General features: G+C 41.8%; 1 protein-coding gene across 3 annotated transcripts in view; it reads right to left on the reverse strand.

Annotated features, from left to right (window-relative positions):
- Window positions 1-19,210, reverse strand: part of NEXMIF (neurite extension and migration factor) — a 150,624-nt gene extending 131,414 nt beyond the window's left edge. For all 3 annotated transcript variants that reach the window (XM_053917116.2, XM_071220238.1, XM_071220239.1), the window contains exon 1: window positions 18,658-19,210. The gene's annotated coding sequence lies outside the window, so the exon portion shown is untranslated. The remainder of the gene's footprint in view (window positions 1-18,657) is intronic.
- Window positions 19,211-22,899: the final 3,689 nt, after the last annotated feature.

Genomic DNA, 22,899 nt, shown 5'->3' on the forward strand with positions numbered 1-22,899 from the left:
TTCAACTCTGACTGTTGTGGAACTACCCTTTGTAAGGTGTTTGTGAGTAGAAATAGTCCACACTTTCATGAATCCAAATGTTCATCCAATGATGTCAAATATACTGGAAAGAACTTCTACAGGGTTGTTCAAACCAAACTGATCCCTGGTTGGAAAATGTTCTTGTCTTCCTTCCTGTTAATGGATCCAGAAATGAACAAACTCTTGTAGGCATCCTTTGTGTCCTCACAGGTTATATTTTGTCTGTGCATACAAAAATAAGCCTTGGGTATTTAATCATCTAGATAGTTGGAGGCTGACTGAGCAATGCCTTTTGGGCCACTTGACATCCTCTTTTACTATCCTGTAAATGATAACAGCCACCTCTCCAAGTTCTCATCAGAAGAAAAAGAGGGCTTTATCAATAGTAGATTACTACCCTGATGAGGATCCCTCTGTTTATGAAGATAACTAGTATGGCCTCTCCATGGAATGGCACTTGCCAGCAGATTTTCAGGAGATGAAGATAATCACTTTCTCAGAATTGTATTTTCATGAGATGGCTTTGGTACTGCTTAATTAGACTTAATAATGCAAAACCTAACTAGAACCATCAATTGAATCGTTCACTCAACCACCTGAGCAATTTGGGCTCAGAAAACATCTTCAGATTCTTTAGCACGCATAGTTCTCAACAACGGACTCACCCTTGATTACATGCTCACAGGCCAAGGAGGAGTTTGTACCATAGCCAATTCCACCTGCTGTACCTGGAAAATACTTCTTTCAAGTAGAATTAGAAACAACCAAGCTCCTCAGTCTTGCCAAATCCCTTAAAGGACATTTCAGTTTTGCTTCTACTGTCAATGGCTGGTTAGGATCTAAATTTTCTGATATTTTCAGTTGGCCCAATTGGACTCAGAACTATTTTAAGGTTTGGGTTGCAACTTGTTTTGCTTATCATTATCATAATTTGTTCAATATGTTTAATTGTCAAACCATTGATGTTCTATAAAACCTTTAAAAACTCAAGTAATGGTTACAGGAAGAATAGAAATGATCCATCAAACTTCCATATCTCTCCAAGTTTATAATTCATGATGGCTGGAACCTTTACAGTAATGCCAAATACTTTTGTCAATTAAACCTGATTTCTCTTATAAACTAAGTGCCTTTGTTGTTCTTTGACCTTTCCCAATTTGTTTTGGCTGCTTTCATAACACACTGAAATTTTTAGGTTGGCAAGTGCGAAAGAACTCTTGTAAGCAAATGATTTTATTGCCACAAAGTAGTTGACACAGGAGTACCACCAAGGAACTAGATGGAACCATAGCAGGTAGCCAAACCACTCTGGCACCAACATGGGACAAACTGACCTGACCCATCATTAATGCTGTCTGTTGATAGTTTCTTATTGAAAGGGTGAAATGTGGACTCTGAGAAATAAGATACCTACTAAGAAGGGCTCCTGGTGTCCAACTGGGCTCAAATTTAAAAGTACAGCCTAGTAGTATTTCTAAACAGGGGACTGTCATGCACACTGCACTTCAGGGAGAAGGCTGCATAACCCCCCTGCCCCACCCCACACTGAACTACCTGCCTGTACACTGAAGTGTGTTCCTGCAATCTGAGCCAGCCCTTATAAACAAGTTCCTGGAATTGTATTTCAACCAATAGGGCTGAAGCTTTCCTTGTCCAATTGGAGCTGTGCATCTGTATCTCCATCAGCATCTTCACTAACCAATCAAAGCAGCTCCATTCTGACCAATCAAGGCAATGCCTTTTGGACCAATCAAACTGTGAAGATTTGGAGTCCTCATTTGCATAAGGATGGACCAATCAGGAACCATGGGCAGGGACTTCTGTCTCTATAGGCAGCTTCTTTCCCTTTCCACTGAAGGCTGAAGACTGTGGTTTCCCTAGCTGGAACTGAAACATCAAAGGTATCTTGCCAGAGCAGAGCGGAGCAAACTGGCACATGACAGAATGGGGCAGACTGGTGCATAGTGGAGCAGAGCAGGCAGAGCAGAGCAGAGCTGTCTAGCCAGAGAGAGGCTTTGCCCCAAGGCCACCTCGCCCCAGAGCCTCCTTATAGCCATGCTATTTAACAGTCATGCTGCTTCATAATTGAGCTGTAACACTATTGGAGCTGTTACACAGCCATGCTGTTCTCACAGCCGTGCTGTATCACAATTGAGCCGTTTGCACTGAATAAATTTCCTTCTTCACTGCACCCCAAATTGGTGATTCCTGTTGGCATTGAATTGGAACTAACAACCATTAGTTGACATGGCTAAATAGCAAAATTGTGCCTTAAAAATTATTCACTGGGAAGATTTCAATGTACACATTTGCCCTCCGAAAACTGCATTATGACATTATAATGTTAAGTGAAGAAAAGCAAGATAAGGTATAACCACAGAAACAAAAAATATATACAGGAAAATGATTAGAAAAAAGGACCCATGGGCAAAGCCAAAGGGAGGAAATATTGAGGGTGGGAGGTGGGAGTGGGTAGGGCAGAGGAAAGTGGTGGTGGGAAAATGGAGACAACTGTACTTGATCAACAATAAAAATAAAAATTAAAAAATAAGACAACAAAAAGATTAAAATATTAAAATGGGCAGTCCTTGAGCCTCTGTTACTCTTTCATAAAATGTAGAAGACTGACTGGAAGGTATTATTCAATGTTTTATGGCAAAATCACTGGCTTGACTGAGCTACCTAGACTCTAGGCCCTAGAGTCTTTGCAAATTGAAGTCTACAGTACGATTTTGAGCTCTCCAGTCCTAAGATCTACTGACTGGTTGGGTTTTCAATTTACCTGTAACATGGTTATATATTATTTTACCATAAAAATATCATGAAAAGTTAATGTGCATGTTACCGGCTTTAGGGCACAGTGAGAATGAAAAAAAGGAAATGCAAAGAGGAAAATAGAATACATCCCCAAACAAGATGTTGAACGAAAGAAAAAAACTACTTGCAGAATGACATATGCATTAGGATATTACTTATGTAAATTAGCAAAAACATAGAAATATATACACACACACACATGTGAAAGTATACAAGTGCAATAAAAGAATACATACCAAATTCATCTTTGCCTCTGGGAATGGATGGAGAGGAATGGGGTTGAAAATAGGGGACATAAATTAACTTGTCTGTAATGTTTTATTTTTCCCACTGGGAAAAAATCTAAAGCAAACTTTATATTGAAAATGGTAATAGCTGTTATGCAACATGGATAAGTTCTAGAGATCCGCTCTAGAACATAGTGCCTACACTTAACAATACACTTAAAAATTTGTTAAGTAGATATGTTAAGTGTTCTTACCATTAAAAAATGTTCTTTATCAATTCTGAGTAGAGATCCAGGTATATTTGTTATATTATTGATTCTCAGTGCCTTTCAGCATTTTTCTAATTACTCAAAATAAAGGAACATATATCATTTTTAAAAACAAAATATTGATTATTTCTTTTCTGTATTTTTAAAAACTGTGAAATGTCCATGGATTATTTGATAAATGATAAGTGGATTTAATCTCAAAACTAAGTTAAGGAAAAAGAGAAAAAAGTAACAGGACAAAGAAAAGAGACAGTCACTGGGATAAAATAGAGAGAGGCCCTGGGAACCTCAGGGACTTCTTGCCCAAAAGTAACAAATAAATTCTTGTTCTGAAGGATAAACCAAACATTTAACAAATGGACCCATTAAAAGATGAAGGTTCCTGAGTGTTCCATCCCCCACCATATGAATTTAAAACCCCACTCTGTTTCATTGATTTCTCTAGACAGAAACTTCCAGTGAGTCTCCTCGTACTGCTTAGCCTTTCATGGACAAATTTCCATCTCGGTTTCCAAGGTGGCTGTTATAACATCACAAACCACCTTCTGCCATTCCTTCTTGAGTCAAATTCCCACTGGTTTTCCAGGAATCATATGGGGAATATGGTTCTCTGAATTTATTCCCTCGCAGTACACAACTTACAACATTTCTTAAACTAAATGTCTTACTACAAAAGCTAAACCTGTTGAAGATAAAGCTTTTCCTTTTTCTCCCCCTGCCTTCCCCCAAACTAAATTCCTGTCACAGTCATAAATGTTTTATTCCACAGCTCCAAAAAAAAAAAAAATCTCAGTAATCTTGGCTCTTTGCTGCATAGTGATTGACAATTGAATCCATCTGCTTTTATCAATTCATTGTCTCTTGATTATCCCCATGGCCCCTTTTTGTTAGCACTTCCCCCCCAGACCTCCTTGCTTTTTGTGGGTACCTCACAATATATTTCTGAATGGCTCTTCCCGCCCTGACTCTTGACCACACCCAGAGCCAAAGCCTCTCTTGGCTGATGTAACTGAAGCACTGACTCCAGATTTTGTCTAAGAGTAGCAGTGACCTTGTATCCAGACACATAATATGCCAGGAAGACTGCTGTAGTCAAACAAGATACGGATCCTGGGTGACATCAGGGAAAGGTTGAGGACCCTGCTGATAAGTGAGGAGGATAAGTTGGGAAGATGGTCAGTCAAGTGAGAGTGTTAAACAAAATAGATAAATATGGGCTTCATGCATTCAGAAGCAACAGTCCCCCTTACACCTCACTGTTCAAATAGAGCACTGATAGGACAATCTAAGGAAAAGGATCAGAGTTTGACCTGTAATTATCACTCCCCTGACTTACAGTGTGGCTTTGGGCAACTTGCTTTAAAGTAGCTGAGACTCAAATCCTCCATGTGAAAAACGATTCCACTGTGGAAACTGTTACTGTGGGAAAAGACCTTAAAGGTAAGTTTTATATCAAGCCGTCATTTTACAGTTTGAAAATTCTGAGACTCGAGAAATGAAAGCAACATGTACTACATGATCTTGAATGTTTACCTTTCCTAAGTCCATAAGGTTGTCTATGAGGTCATATGAAATAAAAATAGGAGCCTTCTGACTCATTTAGAAGAGAGGGGCTATACAAGTATAATTATAAGGTGTTATTGGCAGCCTTAACACCCATGGCCCCTTCACATAACTCTGTCTCCTGAATAAAGACACGGCAGTCTAGGTTTACATTTCCTTAGGATCACTGAACACACAACTGTCTCCCACAGCTGACCATCTCAGCAACAAGCGCAGACAGCAGCTCTCTATCCTATCACCCACTGCAGCCTCTCCCACCTCATGGTTGGTGTCCCAGCTGCTTGAGCAGACCTTCTACCTAAGGGTCTGGAAATACGTAGTCCCCCAGTATTTTCCTCTGAGCCCATGGTGGCCAATGCTACCTTATACCACGTGACACCCAGCATTTCAGTGCCATAAGTAGATGACATAGAGCAGCAAGAAGTTAATTGTAAAAGGCCTCCTACAGGGTTATTGGGAGATGGAGTCAGAGTCATACAGATCAGAGAAAGGATGAGGCAGTCGGAGAGGACAGAGGGCAAAATAAAGAGCATACCTAGGATCACACTTTTTTTCAGTGCATATTATGCCAAAATGGCTTTTCATTTAAATTTTCATTTAAATTTCTCTAGTATGTAGCCTGGCTATCTGAAGAAGGCCTGTGGATTTTTCATTGTAATAAATTAAATTTTCAGAAAATAAATGAACCCCATTCCTAGCATTAGCTACATCCACTTTAGGCCTCCATTAACGGATAGTATTTAGTGCTAGAAGATACCTGAGGGTAGAATGGTGGAGGTGAAAATCAAAAAGGAGAGATTAGTTCACCTACCTGATTTTCAGCATCTTTCAGTGTTTGGCTAGAAGTGATTTGGCCTTGATTCATGAATCACTGGGGTCAGCAATACCATGACATCACCACCATAAACAATAAACAAATAGGTCTTTATCTAGGTAATAAGCAAATGGGTCTTTCCATTTATTCAGGTGCCAAATATGTGTATATGTAGCTACCAAAGCATTATTGAAATTAGTTGAAAAACACCAGTGGCTTATAGGAAAGGGTGAGTTCAATGGCAAGGAAGGCTGATTCCAGCTTGTCTACCCAGATCTGCATAGTAGTTTCTTGATTCTTTGGCTCCTCTGCTTAACTGGTGACCACTGTTTTCAAAATTAAGTGATGTATTTGGAGCCTTCTTGAGAAACAAAATGACAAACTGGGATGTTGCTTGCTCCCACTACATTATTTCTGTATTTCTGAGTAACAAACCAGGCACACTCACCTCTTCCCCACAAATACACATATGGAAGGATCTAAGTGAGTCATGGTCTAGGATTTAACACCCAACACCTTGGCTTTGAGTTATAAAGCATGCTTATCTCTCTCTTTACACCCTAACTTCCAAACTGCTTCTTCCTCAGATGAGTATGTGTTTTTGTCTAGTTTTAACTCAAACCTCATATATCTGAAAACTCACTATAGCACTGGCACCATTCCCCTTCCTTTCACCTACTTAGCCAAATGAATATGACTATGTCATTTATGAAACATCTTAATATGTCATGGCTACAGCTTTGCAAATACAGGATTTTCTATGGAAAACAACAATGTGACTTATACACCACACATACAACACATTCAACAAGCAAGGGTACATTTCTTCCCTTGCCAAGCAGTATAGTACATAGGCAGCCCACAAAAACAAGCACACAGAGATGTATACACAAATACAGAGAACCTATAAGGGAAATCAAGAACAGTGTATTTACATTGAGGATAGCCCTATGAGTCTAAGCAAGGAGAGAGTGAGAAGGCAACAGTTATGCCAGTGCACAAAGAAGGCGCATAATAGGGTTTACTGATTCTCTGGGCCTCGAACAATAATGCCAACAAGTTGACATGGAGCTCTGTGAAAGACAGAGCTCTTTCCAAAATGCCCTCCACCTGGCCGAGGATCAAAGCATTGGGGCCACCAAGATGCCAAATAAACCCTAGATTCTATAAACTGAATGAACATCCCTTTCATAACCTAATCTTTTTTGCTAATATTTTCTCAATCAATAATTACTTTGGTCACAGAGATGGAGTTTGTTGCTATGAATAAACCAACTACCTTCTCCCCAATATAGGAAGCTTTCACTTTAACAAAACGGAGTGGTACAAGAATCTGCCGCATGTCACTCCATCTCTGTTACAAGGGTTCAGAAGAAAAACTTAGTTAATAGTATGGTATCTATAGTTTCTACCAACTCTACTGGTTCCATACTGTCCAGCTGACTTCCCTGTGCTCAAATCTCTGGAGTACTCATAGTGCCTCAGGTTTTGGAACTAAACCCCAGCCATAGACCTCAAATTCAATAAGTAGGCCCTTGTCTTATTCTACCTGAGACACAGTATCTAATTTCAATGCTTATAGGATCACACTCCCTTCTGAACCCCTAGCCTTCCCAGAATACTGATAAAAAGTTCTGGATATATGTTGTACAATATGGCAGCCACTAACCAAAGATGGTTACCAAACACTGAAATGTGACTGAATTCCAACCCCTCACCCAGCAGTAATGAGAAGCCCTACCCTCCAAGTGTCAACAGAGGCTGAATAGGGAACCTGGACTTCTACATCCACCTGAAAGTAACAAGGCAAGCACACTGCCTTCCCCTGCTGGAGCAGGATCAGAGAAAGCTGGCTAAAACAGAAGGTTTAAATAACACCCAGAGTCCCATAACACACTACAAAAATATCCAGGTTTCTGTCAAAAAAATCACCCATCATACCAAGAATGAGAAGGAACTCCAGCTGAATGAAAAAAGGCAATCGATAGATGACAATGCCAAGATGACAGAGATGTTAGAATTATCTGACAAAGATTTTAAAGCAGCCATGATAAAAATACTTCAACAAGCAATTACAAACTCTCTTGAAACAAATAAGAAATAGAAAGTCTCAGGAAAAAAATAGAAGATACATGGAAGAACCAAGTGGAAATTTTAGAAATGAAAAATAAAATAACTGAAATTAAAAGAAAATCAACATGTCCACAGCAAGCTGGTGAGGAGGGCAGTGCAGTGGTCCAGGTGAGAGAGGGCAGGAGCTTGGTGTAGGGCAGGGATGAAGGTGGGAATACAGGACATGGGCAAGGTGAAGCTAACAGGAGATGGGACAACTGTGGGATAAGGTGGGCTGCTGCTCATGTCACAGAGTACAGAGGTGGGGCCAGAGATGGTGTGTTGGGTCTGGGACATGTTGACTTTGAGATGACATCTAAGTGGATGTGCCAAGCATGCTGATAAAGTAATAAAGCACCATCTTTTAAAACATAAAATAAATCAGCAGAGGGGCTCTACAGCAGAATGGAGAGGATTGAGGAAAGAATCAAGAAAATTGAAAATGGAAGAATAAAAATTATCCAATCAAAACAACAGAGAAAATAAAGTGAAAAAATGAATGGCCTCAGGGACCTGTGGGACTATAAAAAAAATACCTAACTTTCCTGTCATCAGAGGAGGCCTGACACAATAGCATAAAGAAGGCTTTATAGAAAACATATTCAAGGAAATAATGGCTGAAATCTCCCCAAAATTGGTAAAATACATAAACCTGCAGATTTAAGAAGCTGAGACTATTCCAAACTGAATGAACCCAAAGAAATCCATGCAAAGGTAAATCATAGCCAAACTTCTGAAAACTAAAGATGTTAAAAAGAAAGATCTTAAAAACAATGAGAAAAAAAATGATGCATTACCTACAAGGGGGAAAAATACAATTCGAATGACAGTAGATTTCTCATCAGAGCCCATGGAGGTCAGAAGAAAATAATACCTTTTTCAGGTGCTGAAAAAAAAGAACTGTCAACTCAGAATCCTATATCCATTGAAAATATCCTTCAGGAATGAAGAGGAAATCAAGAAATACTCAGATAAAGGAAAACTAAGGGAATTTGTTGCTAACAATCCTGCATTAAAAGAATGACTGAAGGAAGCACTCTCTCTCTCTCTCTCTCTATATATATATATATATATATAATATATAATATATAAGCACAAATTACATCCCTTTTTTATTACAAAATATTTTATTACAAAATCATAAGAATGTAACTATGTAACAAATGGTATCACACTCAAGCACACCATATGACATTTTAGGTGAAATGCTCAAATTAAAACTATAAATTATTACACCCATATCATTACCTTACCAACCACACTCATGCAGTTGTTACTTCAGCTGGACCTTGTATATACAGTCTGTCCAGAAAGCATCCAGCTATGCACTATAAAAAATAGAGACATTTATTGAAGAAGATACAAGAGACATTGTACATAGAACAATGATGCCTCAGTCCCCTTCAAAGTAGGCACCTTGGGACCTCACACAGTTCTCCCAATCACCATCAGCTGCCTCATCATATTTTCCTGAATCTCATTGACAGTTTGAAATTTCTCCCCTTTCAAAGGTGATTTTAGTTTTAGGAAAAGCCAGAAGTCACAGGATGCCAAATCTGGACTACAGGGAGGCTGGGTCACCTGGGTGATTTGATGTTTCCCCAAAATCTCTGTATTGTGTTGCATGAGCGGGTGTGTTGTGATGAAGCTGCCAATCACCAGTTGCTCATAGCAGCAGCCTTCTGAGTCATCCAGATAGTTTCCGTGGAGGAATGTTCAAGCTTAACACAAAATTTGATGCAGATTCATTGCTTTACTCCCTCAGTCATTTTGAATGTGATGGCCACACAGTACACATGTTCACTCAGTGGCATCTACCACCCCCACTGACTAGTACAGTGAAGTTGTCATTGTTCACACATGTGCATTCCAGTCCACTCTCCTTGGCTGCCAGGTTACATCAATGTTGCACAAACCATTCTCGTTATATTAACAGTGGCTGGACTTTTTCCGGACAGACCTTGCATGAAGGAATTTTGGAACATCAGGAAGAAGAACAGAAAGAGTAAAAGTAAGACTAAACACCATTGATTTTTTTTGCTCCTGTTGAGTTTTCACAATTACATTTGACAGTTGAAGCAAAAATTGTAACATTGTCTGATGTAGCTCTAAATATACTATGTAGAGGAAATATTTAGGACAATGATGTTATGAATGAGGAAGGATAAATAGGGTTAAAAGCAGCAAGGATTATTCAGATAGGTAAAATGTTAAGATTAGTAGACTGTGATAAGTTATGTACAGGCACTCTGGAAAACAATTTTAAAGAACTAAACATACACTTCATACGTGACCCAGCAATCATGTTCCTGGACATTTTCTGCAGGGAAATGAAAACTATGTTCATATTAAAACTTGTACACTAATCTGTATGATTTTATTCATAATAGCCAAAAACTGGCAACCACCAAAATGTCAACAGGTAAATGGTTAAACAAAGTGTGATAGATTCACACCATGAAATACTGTTCAACAGTAAAAAAGAATGTATTGTGTATACACAGAACTTGGATGGATCTCAAGGGCCTTGTGCTGAGTGAAAACAAATTCAACCCTAAAAGGTCACATACTCTATGACTCCATTTATATATCATTTTTGAAATGACAAAACTTTATACATTTAGAAAATAGATTAGTGCTGGCCAGAGGTTAGAGATTGTGAGGGTGAGGGGGATAAGTGTGACTATAAGGACAATAAAGGGCTGGAACAAGAGATGTGGTTGTGCTGATGAAATAGTACTTTATCTTTGTGGTAGTAGTTACATAAATCTACTCATGTAATAAAATGGCACAGAACTAATCACACCCATTGTTCCAATGTCAAATTCATGGTTTTCATCTTATGCTATAGTTATATAAGATGTAGCCATTTGGGGAACTGGGTGAAGGGTACATAGAACCTCTCAGTCTTTTCAACTTCCTATCAATCTATAATGATTTCAAACTTTAAAAAATCAAGTCACTGTTCAAACATGGGGAGAAATGGGGGGCATCTGTAATAGTATCGACAGTAAAACAAGATCAAGTCACTGAGGCAGGCAGAGTAATGACCCTACAAAGTAGTCCAGGACCTCCTCCTAGAACTTGTGAATATGTTAGGTTTTATGGCCCACAGGGAACTAAGATTACAGATGGAATTAAGTTTGCAAATCAACTAACCTTGAGATGGGGAGATTATCCTGTATTATTGATCTAGGTAGATGCAATGTCATCACAGGGGTTTTTAAAAGTGAAAGAAGATAGCAGAAGCATGAATGGAAGAAAAGTAGTTGTGACAATGCAAGCAAGATTGAAGTGATGCAATATAAAGAATCAATCCACCACCGCTGACTTTGAGGATGAAAGGAAGCCATGAGCCAAAAAATGTAGGCAGACTCTAGATGCTGGAAAAGGCGAGGAAATGTAGTCTCTCCTAAAGCTTCCACAAAGGAATTCAGCCCTGCTCACACCTTGACTTTAATGCAGTGAGACCTGTTTCAGATTCCTAACCTCTAGAACTGTAGGATAATAAACTTATGTTGTTTTAAACCACTAAGCTTTTAATAATTTCTTACATCAGTGATAGAAAATTAATATAAACACCAACCAGGGGTTAAAAACTAACCTACTCAAAGATGGACAACTGGCTTTTTGCCGAGTATATTCAATTCATTCGTCAGAAGTCAATAACTCTGTACTATAATCTTAAGTCAATGGTCAATACAGCATGGCTAATCCTATTCGCAATTCCACATTGCCAGTGATAGAGATCTTGCCTCAAAATTGCCGAAAAAGAAATATATCACTCTTTATTAAGCGGGACCTGCTAAGCCAATGCAGAAATAAGAATAGAAACGTTTGTGCCATGGAGGCTGGAAATGTCTCAACATAGCTAGAAATACCTGTTTGCCAAGGAATTTCCTGCTGTGTTAGGAAAACAAGGCATCTATACTTAGTTTCTGAGAAGGAGAATATAGAAATAATAGAACATGCATTGAATTAGAAAAATGGTGGGCTAAATTAGTACAGAAGGTAAAAAGGCCCAGCCAGGAACAAAGGTAATTTCATATGAGAGAGGAGAATATGTTTTATTCTTTTCTCTGTCCCCAGTATCCCAGTGCTTAGCACATAATAGATGCTCAATAAATGTTTACTGAATTGAATTAGAATCATTAATAGACCCTTCCAGAGTCAGGATTCTATTAGACTTCATACTGTGCCATACTCCAAACTGCTAAGACAAGAAACAAAGAGACAGGCAATAAACATTTATTTATGGATAAGAACATCACCTATTTCTACCTCCACAACTGCAAAGCATAGATATGGTATATGTTCGTGTTTCAGAGCTTAAGGAAATTTGCCTTTAATATATGATGCTAGATTTCCATGATGGCTGATACTCCAAAAGGCCCATGAGTCCCAAGGGTCCTCATGAAGATATCTGGACACCACCTCCCTACATGACTCCATCACCATACCTAACAATCAGTGCTGGCAAGAACTCCCAATTTTTGTCAAGGTCATTGACTAAGAGAAATACACAGAGATAGGGAAATGGATGAAAGAGAGGAAGAGATGGGGGTGGGTGAGCACAAGTGAGCTTTTATGGGATCTATTTTATACATTAATAATGAACTTGTACAGGACGAGAGCTAAACAGACCTTTGTAAGCATCTGAAAGTTGACAAGTCAAGGATTTGGGGAAACTAGCCTTGACTTTTTCTTGGTGAGAATAGCAATATCAAAGTGAGTGCTAAGTGACTCTTTTTCATAATAAAAAATGCTTGTGAAGGCCAATCAAAAAAAATGCTCACAACAGTAGCTGAGAGCTGTAGCCCATAAGTATACTAATAACAGGATTTTTCTGAGAGAGTCATTTTCGTGGCTTCCATTTCAGGATACTATGACCATGACAGCCACGCAATAGTAATTCTTGTAACAACGAGGCAAAGGCTACTGCACGAGTTTTTAACTCACAGTGCATGGTTGAATTTCCTGAAAATGTATGCAAGTGTCGTATATATAAATGTGCGCTTTTCTGAAGAGAGTATCCTTGCCATTCATTGGATTTTCACAAAAGTTTATGCCCCCCTAAAAAATGTTAGGGACCACTACACTACATGGTGATGGCTCACTTTATCTATTTTCCTACTCAGTAATGCACACTTTCAGAATGTGTTGCAGTTATTCAATAACTAAAGAGACAGGAGGTCTCTGTTCAAGCAAGTGGCAAAAACTGGTCTCTGGGTTAATAAATCATGAATGCCTGGAATAACATGGCAAATATTGGAGAGGAAGACAGAAAAAATTTAGTAGCACCACAAAATTTCAGTTACACAGAAAAGAAAAGATCACTATTGACATTTGGACTCAAACAAACAAATTCACACATAGAGTTCACTCTTTGGGCCAACCCCTGCCACTCTGCCAGGTTCTGGACAATCTCTCAAACCCTAGATATCAGCTGATACGTATGTCCTCACAAAATGTGGACTCATCTTAACACTGGCCTAAGTAAAGCTCAATTACAAAGGGGAAGCTTGAAAACATTTTCAAAGCAACTCCATATGGACTCAACATTTTTTCTTGTCCACACGATTCCTTTTACCATAGCAGGCACATTTGGCCTATGGACCATAGTTTCTTTTGACCCCTGCCCTAGAACAATGAAAGCCAATCATGGGTACTTAGGACTGGAAGACAGTTTAAAAGATTACCTTGTTCATTACAGAAAAGGCAAGTGGAAATATAAATATATATATGTATATATATATTTGTCAAGAACACATGCAAATTTTTCTGGACAGAGAGTTAGCTGTGCACTTTACTTATTTAATTATTTATTTTTAGAGAGATGGCAAGGGAGGGAGAATGAGAGGGAGAGAAACATCAATGTGCAATCAGTTGCCTCTCACACACTCCCTACTGGGGACCTGGACCACAACTCAGGAATGTGCCCTGACTGGGAATCGAACCAGCAACCTTTTGGGTCACAGGCCAGTGCTCAATCCATTGGGCCACACCAGCCAGGGCACCTGCGCACTTCTTAAAACATATCCTAAAAGGAATTCGCATTCCCATTGGTACCACCCTATTGTTTACAACTACCATCGTGAGGATGATCTTTCTAAACCTAAGTACCTCCTGATATGCTTTAGGCATATTATCTATCACCAGTCTTTCATGTAAGTAAGAGCAGCCACTCTCCAGCATGCAGATAGTACCTCTTCCTCTATGTGTTTGTGAGTTTGTGCACCCATGCACACACATGCATTTTGGAGGGGTGTCCAATTCTGTCAAACCCAAAGCCTGAGTCATTTTGGGGGTTCTTATCCTCCAGAAAAATTTCTTAGCTAGGAAAAGGATAGGCTGAGCCAGTTAAGGGACTAGAAACCTTGATAGTTCATTATCCCTCCCTCACCAAGTTTTTTTTAATTGATTTTTAGAGGGAGAGAAAGAGGGGGTAGACAGAGAGAGAGAAAGAGAGAGAAATGGCGATTTGTTGCTCCACTTGCTTACGCATTCATTTGTGGATTCTTGTATGAGCCCTGACTGGAGGTCCAACTGCAACCTTGCGATACTGGGACAATGCTCTAACCAACTGAGCTACCCAGCCTGGACCCAAACTGGTACACTTTTAAGGGTAAAATAAATATCCTGGGACAACAGGTATAAGCCACAACATATGGCCACACTATTTATTGTTATCCATAGAGAAAATGCTTTTACTTCCCACAAATAAAATGAAAATCAATGCGTGTTCTGGATGGAGGGCTACTACTCAACTGTCAGGCCCACGGTGTAGTTTTGGTCACTAACCTCTAACCTCCCTCAAGTTAAATATTAGAAGCACCGTCTTGGTTAAGTTAGTTTTGTAATACTGAAGGGCTACTGAGGGGGAGAGGTGTAACTTTTTAAATGGGGTTTGGAGGTGTTTGAGAAAACTAGTAGATAATTGTTTATATCAAAATCATCTTACTGGGAAGTGTAAGATGATCTATTAAAGTGCCTTTTAGAAAAATAAAAAATTACGTGCTTAGTAGCTGGTCCTGAAGACCTCAGTCCTTTTTCCCACCAGAGAACAAGGCAGAGAAAGACATCAGGTCACTGTGCTTATCCACAGGAAAAAAAGATCAAAAAGAGCACAGTCCCAAGCAGAGGCCTGCAAACCACTGTGGTCAATGAGGGACTCAAGGGAAGAGAGATTAGAGAGCCCTCACCCCTTACCTGTAGCTGGTCCAGAAAAGGCCCTACCACCACTAAAAGGCATCTGTCCCCTACCCTGCACTGACTGACCCCAGACAAGATTTGTGCAAGGTTGTGATGTGCTTAATATTGCACAAAGCCAGTGTTGTTTCAGAAGAGAGATACGTTCACCTCTGCCTAAAACAGAATTTTCTGCATGAGAGAAAATTCTTAAATTAAAGGTAGCCCCTTGGGTGCAGTCTTGTCCAGTGCCATTTGTCTTGTTTCTAAGGAGCCCTGGAGAAGTGGCATGGACAACCCAACAAGTCCTTTGCGCCTAACTCTGTGACCCTAGTTTTGAAAAGGTGCCTTCTGGTGGAGAAACTGCCAATTAGGGAGCTGGTGGGAAAAAAAATTTTTTTTGGAGGAGATAAAAGGGGAAAAATAAAGAAAAAATTAAAATGTCCAAACCTACTTTCCCCATCAAACCAAAAGCAGTTAAAGCAATGAAACAAAACGAGCTGCTCCTTGGTGTATCATTTCTCTTCCCTATCATCTACTTTGGTCCTTTACTTCTTTTTTTTTCTTTGCTTGCTTCAGTGAAGAACACTTAAACTGTGTACGTGCCAGCAGATAAATACATGTAAAGATAATGTAACAGGGTAAAAGGCCAATTAGAATCTCCTTTTATCCCCCTTACTAAGGGATTTGGAGAGAAAAAAAGTATTCACTAGAACCGGGCTTAGGAACAGAGCAACTGCAATTAATGCTTCTTTGGTAACGCTAGTCCATCTTCAAAGCAAATACTTCCATGAGATGAGGACCTCCACAGTGATTGTCAGAAATCCATGAGCATATCTTCGAATGTTTAAAATCCAGCACTTAACATTTTTCTCATCTCTCTTCTCCCACCTCCTAAACATAGGCAACCACATCTTTAGTTCTCTCTGCTCTGGGGAGTTTACAGGTAACTAGAAGATTGTAAAAAAAGAAAGAGAGAGGACTGGGTAAAATAGAGAGAAAATAGCAGTGTTCTGCACTTGTTTGACTTTGACACCAGGGTGTTATATATTTGCTTGTGTGTGTGTCTGTGTTTTAAAAAGCGTTGATGCATTGAAGATTTATTCACTGAACAGGTTGATTTATTTAACGAACTTGACACATCAAATTTTACCAGGTTCTCACAATAATTGTACCCATTTATCAGAGCTGTTGTTTAGCCAAATATTTGTTTTAAAGTATTAGTCATTTAAAGGAAAATACTGCACAATCCATGGTTAATTTTAGTTATGTTATGTTATGTTGTATTATGTTATATTATAGCAACAATTATTTAGTAGAGTCTCTGAAATGTAATCTTTCCAGTGCCATTTAATCCGCACCCAAAATCTATTCTTTTTTTTCTAGTAATAAATTTTTGGTTAAAATCACATGAGAGGGAAAAATTTTAATATGGACAATATCCCTTGATGTTATGGTATTTTACGCTTTAGCTTTACAAAGGAAAAGCAGTTTCTCAACATACTGTTAAAATCACAAATGTGAATACTGTTAACCTAAAAAATTGGTTATAATAATAATAGGATATGATTTTGTGTGGAGGGGTGTGAAAGGACAGCTAGGGATAGATGGGGAGAGCTAAATGGATAATTAGAATAAGAAAAAGGAAATGGAGTTAAATTTCAAGTTTAAATTTGTTGTGTAACCCTACTCCATTTGCACACATGTCCATAAAATTATATTTTTTCAACTCAAATACAATCCATACAGGTTCTGTGAGAGGTAAAATATTGGAAAGTACTTCCAAGTAACAAAAATGTCTAATCACTAGCTTCCCTGGCTGCTTCGAATTCCAGTATTATAAATATGCTATTTGCAAAAGCAAGAGGCTCATTTTGACCTCCTAGGTCAAGGAGTGCGGGCACTAGGAAAGATGAGGTGAGGGGAGAGAAAGGAAATCCCACTACCACACAAATAAATCTTTGACCTAGTAAGCAAATATGTTTTTGTTGTTACTGCTGGGTAAAATGTTCAAGTCTTCCAGAAATTAGACCCTGTAATAAAAATGTACCAGCCCAAATTTAAATTGTTCACTAGACAGATGGTTAATTATATTCACAGCCACATACTTCACTGGGATAGAGTTTCAGACACTCAGCCAGTTTTATTTGATTAGCAGGGTTCCCAGTTAATATGTAAAATGACAGTTACTTAGGGCTTTTTTGTTCCTTTCTAAAAATATTTTTAAGTAAGTGTAAATTCTCCTCAGCCATGACAGCGTCATTGCTGTAAATAAAACGTTTGGTCATATGTTGCCGTATGTATAAAAGATGTAAGGGAGATTTATCCCTGAAAACTCAAATGATGTCTACAGTTCAGGGAAAACCATTGGAGCACCTTTCTCACCAAGAAAAATATTACAGGACTATCAGCACAGTCTGCTTCACCAAAAACAACCGAAGAGATATTCAAATGCTGGGTTAAAGTGCTTTAGATGCTTTTTAAAACACCCTAGGCAGCCGTACACACAAATCCTGTCTTTTCAGATAACAATCTAGAAAATGGAATGTTAGGAAAAGGCCACATAGCTAAGTATACTGCACAGAATTCAACAATATGCTGGGAGCCAAAACGTGGAAGCAAAATATGAAACCCACTCATTCCAAACTGCAACCAGAAACTCGACAAAATTCAAGTGTGCTGGTGTCAAAATGGGGATGCCATTTTTTTTTTAACTTCGAAGAAGACAGAAAACCTTGCGCCGGGGATTCAGTCTCTCACGAATGCGACCGACAGAAGCAGTCATGCTGAAACCACTGGATTCCTCAGCAGAACGGCGCCAACTCAGCGGCGCGTTTTCCACACTTTCCCAGAGCCGGGTCCCGCTCCCCGCGCCGGCTCACGGCCTCTCCGCCCCACCGGGTGTGCCAGCCTCCAGCGGATGTGTGTGGCGGGGCTTGGCAGAGCGAAGCTCCAGAAGCCACGCAGGAGCGCGGCAATTCGACTGCCATCCTGAGACGGAAGGGGCCTCGGGGCAATTCCCGCAACGCTGACACGCGGAGTGAGGCTCCATAGAGCCCCCCGTCGAGACCCGCCCGCAGCCCCAGTCGGGTGGCGCGTGCTCAGAGGCGCTCTGGGGTCCGCAGGGCAGCGCCGCGCGCGCGGGAGGCTCAAGAGGTGCGGGCCGCAGCGCTTCGCACCTTGGGCGCTTTGGCCCGGGCCCCGGATCCTGCTGCCGCGTGGGTTTTCCCGCTCACGCCGAAGCGTTCGGCGTTCATGCCCACTCCCTGGCCAGGGTCTCCCGGGCAGCAGCCTGAAAGGAGGCAACACTTGGCTGGTGCCCGCTGCCCGGCCCTGCGCGTGTGAGCGCGGAAGCTCCAGCCGCCTGCTTCCCCTCCCCCCGGCGCCAGCGGGGAGAGAGGCCTTTCCTAGATTGCAGTGCCTGTCAGGGCGAGTCGGGACCGCGCGCCCCCGCGGCCTTGCTACCTAGTACACAGACACACACGCTCTCGCCATTCTCACACGGACGCCCTCCCTTCCGTCTGCCCTTCCTCCTCTTCTGTCTCGGCTTCCCCGGATCCTTCCCACCCCCTGCCGCCGCCACCCGGAGTCAGCTGGGGAGCCGGCGAGGAGGCCGGGGGGGCTGCGTGGCAGCGCCCGTACTCACCTCGCAGGCCGACTCCTGGGTGCACGTCGCGGGCGGGCTCAGGCGGCGGGCGCTGGAGTGAGCGCGGCCACAGTTAAAGCTGGGCTCCCGCCACCACCGCCGTTGCTCTAGCTGCCGCCGCTGCTACTGCTGCCGCTGCCGCCACCTCTGCCTGAGCTCCATGCGCCAGGCCCGCCAGGTGGACGCGCCTCTCTCCCTCCGGCGCCGCCGCCGCCTTGCTCGATGCTGTCAGAGCTGTTGGGCTTTGACCCTGGAGCTCAGTGCCTCAGTGGCTGCCGGCTGCGCCCGGGGTCTGCGCTTGGCCCGCACCAGCTCTAGCTCGGGCCGTGGCTACCTCGAGAGACGGCTGCGCGCAAGGCGCTGGAGCCCGCTCAGTGCGGTACTGTGGCTTTCGGCGGGAGGGAGAGAGAAGGAGGGAAGCTGCCACTGTCACTACCCCGTTAAAGCTACCGCTAAATGCTGCTACTGTCGCTACTGCTACTGCTGTGGTGGCGGCGACGGCTGCTGCTGCTGCTGCGGCTGCTGCTACTGGTTTTCCTTCCCGGGTTCTCCCTCTGCCTCGTCCCCCTCCTCCTTCTCTTTCTCCTCCTCCTCTTCCTCCTCCTCCTCTTCTTCCTCCTCCTCCCCCTCCTCCTCCTTCCGCCGCTTTTCTCACAGCCTCCGCGGGCGCTGCCTGGGCTCCTCTTCTCCCAGAGCTGCCACTGCCCATTCAGAAAGGTGCCCAGAGTGGAACTGCCTCGGCTGCCACCATCGCTATTGCCCCTGCCATTGTTTCCTCCAATCTGGCTGTTCTTGCTGGACGCGTTCCCCCTTTACCTCCCTTCCTCGCCACTGCCCTCCCTTTCCCTCCCGTTTTCTCTACCCTTTCTAAGGCCTCTTCCCTATGTCCCCCCTCCCACTCTGTCCGTCTGTCCCTCCCTCCCCTCAGACTCCCGGGAGCGCGCACTGCGCAGCCACCTGTCATAAAGGGCGCGCACCCCCTTTCCCACCCCTACCCCACCCCCCACTCATTCTTGCAGCTAGCCCTGTCCACCGCGCCAGTGAAGCGTTCTTTCCCCGGCAGACAAGCAGGCGGACAGCACTCTCCCACGTCTCTTAGGGTGGTTATGTGTACAGAGAGGGGCGCTCTGAAGTTTGGGAAAGAGCATCTCAATGGCTTCTTTCACCAAACATCTAATCATTCAACCTCTGCCTACCCTTAACTTCAGAGCCTAGGCCTCCAGAAGGGTGGGTCGTGTTGGAAGCATTGAATGAAGGGCCATTTCCCAAAGAATTGGACAGAGGTGTTTTTTGCAATAAAGAAGGAGAGAAAAGGGGAACGTGAAATGTGCCAGGAAGGAAATCGGGTCTGCTCAACTGCTGTCATCGAGAAACCCCTTAGGTGCTCATGCCCCTTCAGAATTCCTGGGAACTCAACAGGAAACAGCAAGAGGGTCGAGATTAACTTAGAAGGGACCATTTGGAACTCCTGGAGCCCTGGGTGTAAGGTTGGGGCCTGGGTCCCTGAATCACCACCACTAGGAGCCAGGGGAGAGATGGAAAGGTTGGTGCGGGACAAAGAGGAGTCAAACTAAGCACTTGGTGTGCACTTGCTCCGGCGAGCCATAGGCAAAGCGCAGTTTCTTCAGTCAGGTTTCTCTACTGCCACAGCTGCAGGCCCATTTTACTGCCAACGCTTGTGCTTTGAGACCTGATGTGTGCAACTTTTCACCATCAACAGAGGCTCTATGGCCTGTCACAAAACCCCTTCCCAGAAATAGCACAGGTTGGTAGGGGATGGGGCTATTTTATTTTCCCTGGCAAAGTAGAACAGACAAGTGTTCTAGATATCCCCTTGCCAACAAGGTCTGGGGTGTATAATCAAGTTTGAGGCACTCTCCATGGGTCTTTCATCACTGAGCCATAATGTGTCTGGACACAGGGGGCCTTTTTACAATTAATTCTTCATCTATGTGCCTTGGCTTCCGTCGTTCCGTCGTTTCCTGCTGAAACGCTCTTGTCCTCCGGCCCCCCCTCACTGTCGATCTATGAAACTCATCCATAAATAAAATTCATCCTTAAATCATTGACAGTTAATAAGACCTTACTATGTGCCAGACATTGTGCTAAGCAATTTACATGAATTACTTAATCCTCAAAATAAACACAATGTTGTTACTCCCATTTTACAGGTGAGAAAATTGAGCTACAAAGAAATTAGATGTACATATCTTGACACTAGAAACAATAGCTTCTTTGTCTTGCATCTGTCAGGCACTGTGCAAATACATTTGTATCTCTTGGGTACTGAAGTAAATACGAAGAAAAATAATATTTGGCCTGAGTCCTCAAAAACAAAAAAGTTAAACATTGAAATGCCGCCCATCTACTGGCTGGATCTCAGTGGCCACTTTTCCCATTGTTGGAAAGCACATTGTTTTCACCTGTATGAACCAGGTATGCTATTCTTCCCTTTTAAAGTTAATGGCTTGTTAGTTACCGGTTACATTTTGCATCACTGCGCTCCACCCAAAGACTACCAGGAACACACCAGTAGTTGAACAAGTTGAGTTTATTACTTGTTATGTTACAGAGAATGTACACCATAGATGTAATGGGCTGAACTGTGTCCCCTGACAAATTTATATGTAGAAGCCTTACCGCCAATACCTCAGAATGTGACGATATTTGGAGATAGAGCCTTTAAAGAGATGATTAAGTTGAAATGAGGTGGTTGGGGTGTGTCCAAATTCAATCTGACCATGTCCTTATAAGAGGACATTTGGACACATAAAGAAACACCAGAGGCACATGGACACTGAGAAGGCAGCCATCTGCAAGCTAAGGAGAAAATTCTCAGGAGAAACCAAATGTGCCGGCAACTTGATCTTTGACTTCTAGCCTCCAGAACTGTGAGAAAATGAATCTATATTGTTGAAAGCAATCAGTCAGTGGTATTTTTTTATGTTAGCCTTAGCAGAGTAATACAACAGGAAACCGTGGGGTGTCTTAGTAAAAGGGTGGTAGGAAGAATTCCCTGACTGGTGTGGCTCAATGGATTCAGTGCTGGCCTGTGAACCAAAGGGTCCCCAGTTCAATTCCCAGTCAGGGCACATACCTGGGTTGTGGGCCACGTCCCCAGCAGTGGGCACGTGAGAGGCAACAACACATTGATGCTTCTCTCCCTCTCTTTCTCTGTCCCTTCCCCTGTGTCTAAAAATAAATAAGTAAAATCTTTTAAAAAAACTTAGGGGATTTTGACTTCAGTCGGGTGATTTGGGGGAGAGTCTAAGAAAGCTGGGATTCATTCTGTAGAGTGCTGTCACAAAACAAGGACAATTCTATAATTGGGCATGTTGATAAATCTTATTTATAGGGAGCAGACGGAAGTGGGCATAAAGCTTTTGTGGGTGGCACAGTAACCTTGTTTTTGTCTATGCTTAGACTAGGTTATGAAGTGGCATTGTTTTCTCTCACTTTATCATGTTATGAGAGTAACCTTGTCTGATGTCAGTATTTTCTGAGATTTTTTTATGTCCAATAGGAAAACAACATGGCCTACCTTGTGAGTGCCAAGCCAGCTTCCAGATGTCAGGAATGGCTTTTTTTTCTTTTTCTCATATATGACTCCCTAACACCATTTATTAGTTGTAACTAACTTGGCCTTAAGCAAGTTACTTTACTTCTCTGTACCTCAACGTCCTCACCTATAATTGGGGGAAATGTAATAAAACATAAGGTTGTTGTGGGAACTAAATGAAGAATATATATACATATGTGTGTGTATGTGTATGTGTAATGTTAGAACAGTGCTTGGTACATAGGCAGCATTCATTAAAAGTGAGCTATTATCAATTTCTGTCTTCTCCAACACACCATTTAGCATGAATTAGATATTATTATAGTTATGTATTTGTACTTTCTCCCTTATTGAAGTGTGAGGTCCTTGAGGGCACGGATAATGCTTATTGCCATAATAATGATACCTAACCTTTATTGAGTGACTTCAACAGGCCAGGCACTGCTGTTATCTGTAGTTACTCCAAGAAAACTCCTGAGACCTGTGGGCTAGCGTGGGTGTCCTCCTCTGTGCCCTCATAGCACCTGTGCTTACGTTAATTACTATACTAAGCATAAGATACTGACATTGTCTGATTATGTGTCTTCTTTCCTTTCTAGACTCTGTACTTACAGAGAGGAAAACAGGTATTTTTTAAAATTTACAAATAAAAAATGTGTATATTTAATGTGCACAATGTGATG

This window comes from Desmodus rotundus, chromosome X (assembly GCF_022682495.2).
Source record: "Desmodus rotundus isolate HL8 chromosome X, HLdesRot8A.1, whole genome shotgun sequence".
NCBI lineage: Eukaryota > Metazoa > Chordata > Mammalia > Chiroptera > Phyllostomidae > Desmodus > Desmodus rotundus.